We start from the raw sequence: 13,102 nt of genomic DNA on the forward strand, positions 1-13,102 counted from the left end.
ACTTTTTAAAAGATGCCTTTTTATCTCTCACTGCTTCTTTTACATGGTTAAGCCATGGTGGCTCTTTTTTAGTTCTTTTACTGTGTTTTTTTAATTTGGCATATACATTTAAGTTGGGCCTCTATTATGGTGTCTTTGAAAAGTATCCATGCAGCTTTCAGGGATTTCACTCTAGTCACTGTACCTTTTAATTTCTAACTAACCTCATTTTTGTATAGTTCCTCTTTCTGAAATTAAATGCACAGTGTTGGGCTGCTGAGGTGTTCTTCCCACCACAGGAATGTTAAATGTTATTATATTATAGTCACTATTTCCAAGCGGTCCTGTTATAGTTACCTTTTGGACCAGATCCTGCACTCCACTTAGGACTAAATTGAGAATTGCCTCTCCCCTTGTGGGTTCCTGTACCAGCTGCTCCAAGAAGCAGTCATTTAAAGTATCGAGAAATTTTGTCTCTGCATTTTGTCCTGAGGTGACATGTTCCGAGTCAATATGGGGATAATTGAAATCCCCCACTATTATTGAGTTCTTTATTTTGATAGCCTCTCTAATCTCCCTTAGCATTTCATAGTCACTATCACTGTCTTGGTCAGGTGGTCGATAATAGATCCCTACTGTTATATTCTTATTATAGGTTGGGGAGGGCCCCCCCATTTGCTCTGGCCCCAGGAAACCTTAATCCGCTTCTGAGTGGAAGTCTTAGGGTATGTCTGCACAGCCACTGCAGATGGGAGCAAGTCTGAGAGCCCAGATAGACCGACTTGCACTAGCACAGCTCAAGCTAGTATGCTAAAAATAACTGCGTGGACTTTGTGACTCCAGCAAAGCTTTGGGCTAGCCACCCGAGCTCAAACTGAGGGGTCAGGTGGGCTTCAGGTCAGGTGGCTACCTAGCCAAAGTCTCCACCAGACCTGCAACATCCACACTGCTATTTTAACCAGGCTAGCACAAGTCTGTCTACACTCATGAATGACTTGAGCAAGGTCAATTGTTTTCCTGCACGCTTACCTTGGCTGTCTCTTTCACAGTCAAACATACCAGCAAAGGTAAGGCACAGGGCCTTGTTTGCCTTTGTCTCTGTGAAATGATTTGAAACATTGGTCAGTTATAGATCGACAAATATTTTGGGCTTGATTCTGCCACCTTTACTCAGCAAGTGGTCACACTGAAATCAGTGGGCCGGCTCTCAGAGGGAGGTACTACTCACCATGAAAATTGAGTCCTTTGTAATTAAATGGCTCTTCCTGTGCCACAGAGCGATATCTGGCATTGCAATAATCATAATGCTTTGCACTCTGAGGTCTTTTCATGCAATTTTACAAAGGTGAGTAAGATGGAGAAACTGAGGTACAGAGCGGCTAAATAGCTTGCCCAAGGGCACATAGCGAGTCAGTGGCAGACCCAAGCTGAAAATCAGGTCACCTGAGTCTCAATCCTGTGCTCTATCCACAGGCTCTTCCAAACAGTAATAAGGCCATTAGTTATATGGCCAAATAAGAAAACAAATATTCATAGAACCAGTGCAGAGTTTGGAATACACCTGCCTCTACAGACTAAAGCTTGCTGCTCTTAGGCACCTGTGGCACCACATAACAAGCATTCCAGTTTGATTACAGATGTATGTGCAGCTGTTGCATGAATGGCTGGGGAGAGGCTAAGGCCTAGTCTACACTGCCTCTTAACAGTGCTGCAACTTTCTCACGCAGGGGTGTGAAAAAACACACACACACACACACGAGTGCTGCAGGTTCAGCGCTGGAAAGTGCCAGTGTAGACAGTGCACCAGCTCTGGGATCCACGCTCCCAGTGCTGGTAGCTACTCCCCTCGTGGGGGTGGATTTTTTACAGCGCTGGTGCCACAACTACACAGCCATGTTAAAGCACTGCCGCGGCAGCACTTTAACGTTGCTAGTGAAGCCATACCCTTAGTTGTATGTTAGAACTATAACAGTCAGGTTTTCTGTGTTCCCGGGTGGCTGCAGGGTAGAGCTTGGGGTGTCCCATTGAAGGTTAGAGCACCCTTGCTTGATCAAGGGTAGGCAGATTTATTGGGGTGGGGCAGGGAATGGTCTGGCCTACTAGTCAGAGAAAGCATCCAGGCTGGGGAACAAAGGCAAAGGTCAGCACCAGAGTCAATTGCCAGGGATCAAGCCAGAGTCAGAGCCAGGAATCGAAGCTGAGGGTCAGAGCCAAGGGTCAAAAGCCAGGGGTTGGAGCCAGGACAGGTAACTGAAGAATAGAGATGAGGTAAATATCAAGCATGGAACAGAAGTATGGTGGAAACAGGAGTAAAGGAAGGAGCAGAGCAGGAATCAGGAACAGGGTTGGGTATAGGAGGCAGGCGCATGCATCCATAACAGGAAATCACCTTGCTACTCAGGCAAACTTCTTATGCCTCCTTCAGCCTTACATAGCATGAATGGACCAATCAGTGGAGCTTGGCCATCCTCCAGTCAGGCTCCTGTGGGTGGTGCCTTGGCTGAGGCTATAATCCTATGAACTAGCTCCTGGGCCCACCTGGTTTCACCAGGCCCTCACTGGAACCTAGGACATCACAGCTGGAAGGCAATAAAGTAGGTGTGTGTTCCAAACTCTGCACAGTGTATGTAACCATACTGTAAAGCTCACCGGTGTAACATTTGGTGTATATGGTTCTCTAGGGTTGTTTTACTGGAGTATTTTGCTACTTTAAGGACCTATTCTGCCACCACACACACGGCATGGATAGATTGATTTTGAATAGCTACTTATTATTATTTTATTATTTTTGTATTACAGTAGTGCCTTGTAGCTCCAGCCCTAATGCAAAACACGTAACGAAGAGATGGTCACTGTCCTGAAGAGCTTATAGTCTAAGTATGAGGGCAACAGGGGATACAACAAACAGATGGCAGGCGCACAAGGTAACAGTGAGATGATTAAGATCTGTGTGATAAGCAGTGGTCACAGCAAACCAGCTGCCTAACCACTGTCGAGTGTTCTGTAGGCATGACAGCAGGTGAGGGTCTTAAGGAGGGATTTGAAAGAGCACCATGTGGTGGCTTTGAGGCTTTGCCTTTTTTGATACTATTGAGAGTAATGTTCGTAAACATTTGCTCCTCCGTAACAAGATGGGAATTGTCTATATCAGGTCAATTCCATGCCTGATCTGGTTGGAGCATATTAGCTGTTCCCTTAATGAATAATAACTTTTATGCTCCTCTGGGATTCAAGATTAAGCTAACAAAGATCTAGCGTTTTTCTTTAGGAATATTGTTACTTGGAATTCAAATGAGTGACATTATTAATAAAAGGAATCTTTCCTTCCCTCAATCTTTAATTTTCACATGCATGTTTCACTTATAATGAACAAAACAAACTAATGTTAAACTAATTAATCAGTTCTTATACTGTTGGACTTTTTCACTAGGGATAATATAGATAGAAAGAGAAGCATAGAAAGACATTCTGTACACCACACTATCTTGAGCTGTAATTACTAATTCTTCACTATTTTATGTAGTAGATTTCAGCTTTAGTGACCCCTATGTGTATCAAGGGATCGGTTGGCTACATGGAACAAACATTATTTTCCAAAAACCATGTGCTCTGATGTGTTTGGAACTTGTTTGCAATGAATAACTTGGCTTTCAGCAGTAAGGATCAGATTGGAAATAATTTCACGGATTTACTTTCATAGAATTATAGAAAGTAGATCATCCAGTTCCTCTCCCTTCTGATGTGAATTGGCAAGTGATTTTGTCCTTTCTAGCTTTAAATATCAAAAGCAATTGGGCTTTTATCATTTTATATGTGTACAGTGCCTAGCACAGTGCAGTCCTGATTCTTGGTTTCTAGGCACAACCTCAATACAAACAAATAATTATCCTAACAGAAGAATATTCCACAGCATAAGCTAGCTTACTATCAAGTTCTCCCTGGTACCATACATTTTCTCTTTGTTAATTGCATCCCATTAACCTTATAATAGTCAGGCTGAATTACTGTACTCTCCCATGCTGACCTTTAAGCTCTTCTTTGATGTTGCCAAAAGACAAGAAAGAATTGAATAACTCCACTCTAGCTAAAGAATGGGACAGCTTGTGAGCCAGTTAGTCTGGGTCAACGTCTTCCTCTCCATTGACGTTACTGGATTAACATTGGTGTGACAGCAGAATTTGGCACCTTATTTTTATTTTTCATATTTATTAGAAAGCCCTGATCTCAACAACTTTAGACTCTTATACAATTAATTCAAAGGTATAAATCAATGGAATCCAAACTATTATTGCCCCTCCTTTTGATACCAGTGTCCCATTATGACATAGCATCGGCCCTCTGCTGCGTTATAGCAGAAATTCAGGGCTTTGCTGGTCATGTTCTAGTGGAGGAGAAAAACAACAACATGGAGTCTAGATATATTCTAGGTGTAACTTTATTTATACATAAACACCAGTCCAGGAACAGAGAGACACACAATCCCTTCTTTAGGCATTGGTTTTGGGCTGAGATTCCTGGTTCGCAGGAAGCAACTATTCCTGAAGAATGGACTCTAATCAGAGCCCAAAGCAGAGAACAGACAGTCCTGCGGCTCGTACAGTTCCCCATACCCAGGACCACTTCCTCTGCACACAACCTTCCATAATAAAAACACAGCATGTATTCCCAAGATTGAACATTTGCTTGCAAGCTAAAGGGAGGGTGGAGCAGGAAGAAAACTGGAAAGACCGTGTAGCAAGGCCACCGGGTGAAGCCTGCCATAACAATACAATGACTTATACAACTGAACTAACCCCTATCTCCCAAAATATAAACTAACAAATAACAAACTCCATCATGTAAACACAGTAGCTTGTCTGCATTACCCGCCGGATCGGCGGGAAGCAATCAATCCAGCAGGGGTCAATTTATCTCATATAGTATAGATGCAATAAATTGACCGTTGAGCGCTCTCCCGTCGACTCCAGTACTCCACCAGAACAAGGAGCGCAAGCGGAGTCAACAGGAGCGCGTCAGCTGTCGACTTACCGCAGTGAAGACAAAGGGTTTGTCTACACTGGCAGTTTACAGCGCTGTAACTCTCTCGCTCAGGGGTGTGAAAAAATGCCCCCCTGAGCAACAAAAGATTTAGTGCTGCAATGCTCCCGGCAATAAAGTTACCACCCCTTGTTCAGGGTGGTTATTTTTTATTACTGGGAGAGCTCTCCCCGGGCGATAGAGCGTGACTACACTGCCCATGTCACACCGCTGCCGCGACAGTGTAGACATACCCTTACTCTGCCCTGGCAAGATGGAAATGTTGCTTCTCTACGTGCAGGGGTGCCATCTGGGGGCAAAGGGGGGAGGTTCTGCTTCCCCCCCAGTTTCCACACACATCCTAGCCCCAGGTGGGGCTCTTTGCTGCAGCACAGCCTGAATGTGGAATGGGAGTTCTGCAGAGGAGAGATGCTGCTCCCAGTTTGTGCCCCTGGGGCTAGGAGTCAATATTTTGCTTACAAACAGGGGCAGGGTGATTAAGATAAGAAAGGGCTGGTAATTAAATTAAGGCTCTGGCAGTTATTAAATGAGCCTGTAAAACAGGAATCCTGGGAGGGGGGAGGGTTTGAAGACAGAATGCAGGGAACTCAGAAGAAATACAGCCAAGGTTACATTCAGAAAAGAGGGAGATCTGAAAGGGATAGGTGAAAAGAAGGGGCCAAAAAGGGAAGGATTAGCATGTCACCCCAGCACCGTAGTATCTGAGCACCTTACAATGTTTAACCTATTTCTCCTCACAGCCCCTCTGTAAGATAGAGCAGTGATGTTATCCCCATTGTACAGATGGGGCACTGAGGCACAGAGAGGCTAAAGGCCAGATTTTCAAAGGTATTTAGGCACCTAGTGGGATTTTCAAAAGCGTCTAGAAGGTTAGGAGCTTTGTAACCCCTACTAGCTGCCTGCATCTTTGGGTGCCTAAAAACCTTTGACACTCCATCCCTAAGGCACTGGCCTGAGGTCATACAGGAAGTCCAACCTAGGTCTCTGAGGGCTAGCTCCTGATCCACTGGACCAGCCTATCTCTCTGCTGCATGCTGCAAAAATAGAGTCTGATAGATGGGAGCAAAACCAAGAAGGCCAGTTCTCTGAGACTCCAGCAAATGGTCCCAGGTAATTGGGAAGGATGTCATGGTTGACAGCATAAAAAGCGTCACAGAGGTCAGGGAGGATGAAGAAAGAGAGAGAATGAGAGGAGATCACTTAACCCCCAAGGGGTGGCAGGTTCTGCCTCATGCTGGGTTATAGAGCAATGGCTGCTGTGCAATTCTCTCTCACAGCAGACTGCACCTGTATGGCATGCACATCGCTGTCTTCCATGTACTGGGACGGAGCTGGTTATTCCTTATCTAGCTGGAGATTAAATTTTTGGCATGTTATAATATTCCAGGGCTGCACTGTAAGAATGTCAGATTCATTTGTCAAGTCAGCTCAAAAGTGAGGCTAAAGCTCTGGAGTTCCAAAGGGCTTTTAAGGTTAACAATAGTAAAGCAACTTCACAGAGCTCATTCTTTGTTCTTTAGCTTTACATCTCAGGCTCCCCGACCACTTCAGAAGCACTGGAAATAAAGAGGCAACCAACCTAATCCATACCATACATCAAATTCTTTTGCAAGCTCAGCTAACACTATAGCATTTGTGGGAATTGGATTTTAATTTTACTTCTTAAAGAAATCTCTTATTCTAAAAAATATTAATGGAATCGAATTTTTTTCCAAGAATGGAGAAGGCGCTGTGATTATCTTTTTTTAAAAGCCTCTTTTCATAACATGCCTCTTACTGAGTCAGACCAATGGTCCATTTAGCTCAGTATCCTAGCTCCAACAGTGGCCAATACCAGCACTTCATGGGGAGTGTACAGAACAGGGCAATTGGAGTGATCCACCCCCCTCAGCTTCTGCCAGGCAGAGGTTTAGGGTTACACAAGCTGGGGATTGTATGTATCCCTGACTAACTTAGTTAATAGCCATCGATGGACCTGTCCTCCATCAACTTATCTAGTTCCTTTTTGAGTTCAGTTATACCTCTGGCCATCACGACATCCCAGGGCAATGAGTTCCACAGGTTGACTGTGCATTGTGTGAAAAAGTACTTGCTCTTGTTTGTCTTCAAAAGACTGCCGATTAACTTCATTGGGTGACCCCTGGTTTTTATATTGTGGAAAAGGGTAAATACCACTTCTCTAGTCACGTTTTTCACACCATTCATGCTTTTATAAACTTCTATCATATTCCCCCATACACACTTAATCATCTCGTTTCTAAGATGAACAGCCCTAAGCTGTTCAGTCTCTCCTCATATGGAAGCCGTTCCATACCCTTCATCATCTTTGGTGCCCTTCTCTGAACCTTTTCCAGTTCCACTATATCTTTTTTGAGATAACCAAAACTGCATTCACTATTCAAGAACATACCATGGATTTATATAGTAGCATTACGATATTTTCTGTCTGAGTTTCTACCCCTTTCCTAATATGGCCATTTCCTAATGTTCTGTTAGCCTTTTGACCACTGTTGTACATGGAGCTGAAGTTTTCAGAGAACAATCCCTAGTGACTCCAAGATCTCTTTCTTGAATGATAAGAGCTAATTTAGACCCCATCATTATATATGTGTAGTTGGGATTATTTTTTCTAATGTGCATTACTTTGCACTTAACAATGTTGAATTTCATTTGCCAGTTTGTTGCCCAGTCACCTAGTTTTCTGAGATCCCCGTAACCCTTTGCAATCAGCTTTGCACTTAACTATCTTGAATAATTTTTTATCATTTGCAAACATTGTCACCTCTCTGTTTCCCCCTTTTCCAGGTCATTAGTGAACATGTTGAACAGCACCTGTCCCATTGCAGATCCTTGGGGGACCCCCGCTCTTTCTCTTTCTCCATTGTGAAAACTGACAATTTATTCCTGCCCTTTGTTTCCTATCTTTTAACCAGTCACTGATCCATGAGAGGACCTTCCCTCTTATCCCATGAGGACATAGTTTCCTTAAGAACACAATAGCACTGATGAGGTAAAATCTGTGCAAGCTTCCCTCACACATCAGTGCCAGTTTAAGCCAATGCTGATTTGTTCCCGTAGTATCTGGATTCCCCTGAGCAGAAAGACTTTTAAAACAAGCTGAAATATGCCAGATTCTGTCGTAGTTCTGTGTTACGGACAAGCTGTAATAATTGTAGTCACAGAGAAAGAGAGAGCGAGAGATACCACAGTCATCAGCCAACTACATACATGCACCATTGTTAGTAAGACTTGTGACCTTCAGCTGCAAAAACACAAACCTTTGCCTGGTGAGCTAAAAAAGCAATTTCCATAATTACACCTAACATTCCATTCAGCTGGGGCCCATGAGACACATACACATGAGCAAACTGCTCACTAAGGCCCCCCATTCAGCAGAGAATTTAAGCTTGCTCTTAAATCCCACTGATGTAAATGAGGCTTAAGCACATGCTAAAGTTAAGCACATGCTTAAGTGCTTTTCTGACTAGGGAAGGACTGCTGAATCAGGCCTTGGTAGAAGATGTAGCAGTTACTTCTCTGCATTGACATATGAGAATCTGCATTAATTTATCAGTCCTAGTCTCTGCTGTTCACTTAGCTAAGAGCCATGGGAGCTTGAGCCGCAGCTTGAGGTTGATGGGAGTCCTAAAATTTTAACCTAAAGCTGAATTTCTGCTAAAATGTGTTCATTTGGTTATGACCTCATGCTCCCAACCCACCCACCCCTATCTTGTCCACTTGTTGCATGCTCTCTGACACCTAGAGTGTAAGCTTGCTGGAGCAGAGAGAGCCGTCTTTGTTACTTGTCTGTGTAGTGCTGAATACAATGGGGCTCTGCCCTTGACTGCGGTTCCAAGGCACTACCACAATAACAAGTAGAATGTCTTATCTAGCCAATTCTTGAATAACTATAGTGCTGGTTTTCAGCCACCTTCCTTTTCGTTTACAGCTTCACTGGCACACCACTTTTACTACAAAGAATTTCCCCCCACATTGTATAACTATGATATGCATCCGAAGAAGTGAGCTTTAGCTCACGAAAGCTCATGCTACAATAAATTTGTTAGTCTTTAAGGTGCCACAAGTACTCCTGTTTTTTTTATGATATATATCTATACCAGGGGTCGGCAACCTGAAGCACGCGTGCCAAAGGTGGCACGTGGGCTGATTTCTAGTGGCACACTGCTGCCAGCCGGGGTCCCGGCCGCCGGCCTTGCTCAGCCTGATGCCAGCCTGGGTGGACAGAACCCGGGCCGGTGGCCAGGACCCCAGCTGGCAAGGAACCGGCGGCTAGGACCCCAGACCAGAAGCGGGCTGAGCGGCTCTTCCCACTGCCGGTCTGGGGTCCTGGCTGCTGGCCCCGCTCAGCCTGCTGCCGGCCCAGGTTCCATCCATCCAGGCCGGCACTGGGCTGGGTGGGGCCGGCGGCTGGGATCCTGGCTGGCAGGGGCCAGCAGACAGAACCCCTGAGTGGCTCAGCCTGCTGCCGGTCTGGGGTTCCATCTGCCGCCCATGCTGCCGGTCTAGCACGCGAAACCTTTTCCTGGTATGTGAAACCTTAAACTAATGAAGACTTGGCACACCACTTCCCAAAGGTTGCTGACCCCTGACCTATACAATACAAAATCCTACCCTTACCTCCACAAGGGGAGAGCAACGACTGCAGTGGAAACAAGACGGTTCTGCTGCTGAGAGCCTGGCAGAGCTGGATCTCTCTTGTATATGTCTTCCCCCCCCACACCAGTAGCCCAACTCCATGGGCAGGGGCAGTGAGTTATATGGGCCCATGGTGCCCAGGCTCCAGCAATATTCAGGGCCTGGGGGCCTGGCTCCACCACTGTTTGGGGCTGGGTCTTTCCCTGGGCCTTGCCTGCTGCTCCGCTGCACCTCCCTGAGCATATCCTGGCCCCCACTTGCTGCCCCCGCATGCCTCCCTGGGCTCTGGAGCCTCACCCCTGTTGCTCCAGGCTGACAGGGTTGGGAGTTCAATCCCTGAGGGGACCACTTAGGGATCTGGGGCAAAATATCTGTCTGGGGATTAGTCCTGCTTTGAGCAGGGGGTAGGACTAGATGACCTCCTGAGGTCCCTTCCAACCCTGATATTCTATGACTCTGCTCTTCTGGCTCCTGGCATCAACAGCTGCTTCAGAGTCCTAGTGCCCCCCATCTACTAATATAATACAGGGGTTCTCAAACTGGGGGTTGGGACCCCTCAGGGGGGGTCATGAGGTTATTACATGGGCTCTGTCAGTCTCCACCCCAAACCTTGCTTTGCCTCCAGCATTTATAATGGTGTTAAATATATAAAAAAGTGTTTTTAATTTATAAGAGGTCACACAGAGGCTTGCTATGTTAAATATAATTGATATAATATATGGAGATACGCCTATTTCATAGAGCTGGAAGGGATGGGACCCTGAGAGGCTGTTGTGTCCAGCCCCCTGTGTTCACTAGCAGGCCCAAATACTGATTTTTTTTGCCCCAGATCCCTAAGTGGCCCCCTCAAGGATTGAATTGACAACCCTGGGTTTAGTTGGCCAATGCTTAAACCACTGAACTATCCCTGCCCCTAGTCTGCCCCTGACCTTCGGCCTCAGAGGTCACTTCCTTTTTCCGGAGGACCCCTCCACCAGCACAGGGCCCCCCACCTGCAGTCACTGCTCCTGCCCCACAGTGGCCCCATCCCTCACCCCCAGTGAGGCTACAGTGAGGCAGCAGGGGAGGAGGTGCACACGTGATGGCAGCCACCCTCCAGCACCCACCACAGGGGAGGCGAGGGGGCTTCCTGGACCTGAGAGGGGCCCTAGGAGCATGTGCAGTGACAGTGGTGCGAGGTGAGTGTGCTGCCAGGGTCAGAGGGGGCCCCTCCCTCAGAGCTCACTGCTGCCAGTGGGGAGAGGGCTGAGTGGAGTCCTCCTATTTGGCCCCAGCCCCGGAGCAGCCTGCCTGCACCCCAAACTCATCCCCAGCCCTGCCCCACCCCAAAGCCCACACCCCCAGCTAGAGCCCTCACCCCCCACACCCCTACCCTCTGCCCTAGCCCTGAGCCCCTCCCATACCCCAAACCCTTCATCCCCAGCCACACCCCACAGCCCTCACCTCTGCATCCCCTCCCACTGCACCCCCTCCCATCCCCAAACTCCATCCCAGAGCCTGCACCCCTCACCCCCTCCTGCACACACACCCGCCCCAGCCCAGAGCCTGCACCCAAACTCCATCTCAGAGCCTCCACCCCCACCCCCTTCTCACACATCTTCTCCTGCTCCCAAACTCCCTCCCATAGCCTGCACCCCTCACACTCTCCTGCACACACACCCCAGCCCAGCCCAGAGCCTGCACCCAAACTGCATCCCAGAGCCTGCACTCCTCACCCCCACCAGCTGCCCCAGCCCAGACCCTGCACCCAGCACCCAAACTGCATCCCAGACCCTGCACCCCAGAGTCCCTCCCCTACCCAAACTCCCTCCCAGAGTCCAACCTCTCACCTCTTCTGCACCCAAACTCCTTCCCAGAACTTGCACCCCTGCTGGCCCCAATCCCTTGCCCCAACCCAGGGACTGCACCCCAGACCTCCTCCCCCCTCCCAAGCTCCCTCCCAGAACCTTAGGCAGTTGGGGGGGCGCAGTTTGGGGGGGCGGGTTCTGGGCATCACCAAAATTTCTACAAACCTGCCAGCCCTGTCCCTGGGGAATCAGTGCATTGCCACGTGCAGAAGGATGGGAACAGAGGATCTGCTGTTAAAAGATTCCTTTAGTCCTTCCTCCCACCATAGTAGGGGTGATGTTCTTTTCAGACCTACGTCCTATGTAGTGCCACAAAGGTGTCAATAGGGTAGGTCCACCCTGCCATTCCACTAACTTGGGGAGAGGATGATTTCTCCCTTAGGATCTCCCTAGCACTCAGCAGAGATACTTAGACTGGGCACTGGCAACTGGATTTGCCCGAGAGTGAATTAGAAGAGGCAGGGAGTGGGAAGAGAAGAAAAACAACAACGACATGCTCATCAATTACAGAAACAAACGTGCAGTAAGTGAACAGCTTTCCAATGACCTCCAGCAAACTATTGAAGCATGAACATTGCAGCTAATTGATGGGCAAAGTTGATTGACTGCTCTGCGGTTGTAGAGGTTTCAGATTAAAAACCAGGCAATATGGGGAAATATATCTGATGGGGGAGAGAAAGTAAGGATGATCGGATCTTTGGCTTTGGATTTTTATCACCAAAACTTTAAATTGCCAACAGTTAATTTAAAAGTCAGAGCTGAAAAAAGCTGTGTCTTTCTAGGTACTTAAACCTTTGCCTGCAGCCAACAGAGGTAACTAAATATTTGGTTAATGGAGGCTATTAAACAATAGCAATAAACAGACCATGAACATCTATAGCAGTTTATAAATAAGTGAATACATGTTTAAAGTAGATCTTCTTTCATCCTCACCTGTTTATTTACAGGCAGTGGTACTTTCCTTCTGGCAACAAAGGCAAAGCCAAGATCAGGTTTACTATAGTAAAATAAGTTAAAAACGTATATCTTAAAAAAACAATATTGTCATCTTCACATTTATCAGGCATCATTTTTTTTAAACAAATAAAATAAAGATGCCAGTCTGGCTTTCCTTAATTTCCTGTTTTGTAATGCTACAGCAGGTGTTGCTCACTGGCGTATTGACACTAACATTAATGTTTATTTTGAAAGAAGTCATTATGCACTATTATCACAACTGTGGCACCAGGAGAGTTTCTATCTTTCCGGCTTTCTGAATGCACATGTCTGTGGACATTGAAGATGACCAATCAACACCCTAATATAATCAGCACACCAAGTGTACTGCACAAGTCTGATATTCACATCTTTACCACACTAAACCATTTGTTACCTTGGCCTAATGTTAAAGGGTGGAAATAATAGTTAATTCACTTCACAGGGATGTCATGAGAAAGAAATAATATTTATTAAACATTTTAAAATGAAAATAATATTCAGGGCTATTATATTAATGACAAATAGGATCTTGTTTTGTCAATTTTTAATTCTAAATTGATAGCAGATTGACAGTTTTGCTACCAAATCAACCTAGAAATTTGGTC

The sequence above is a fragment of the Mauremys reevesii genome, linkage group 3, assembly GCF_016161935.1.
Source record: "Mauremys reevesii isolate NIE-2019 linkage group 3, ASM1616193v1, whole genome shotgun sequence".
NCBI lineage: Eukaryota > Metazoa > Chordata > Testudines > Geoemydidae > Mauremys > Mauremys reevesii.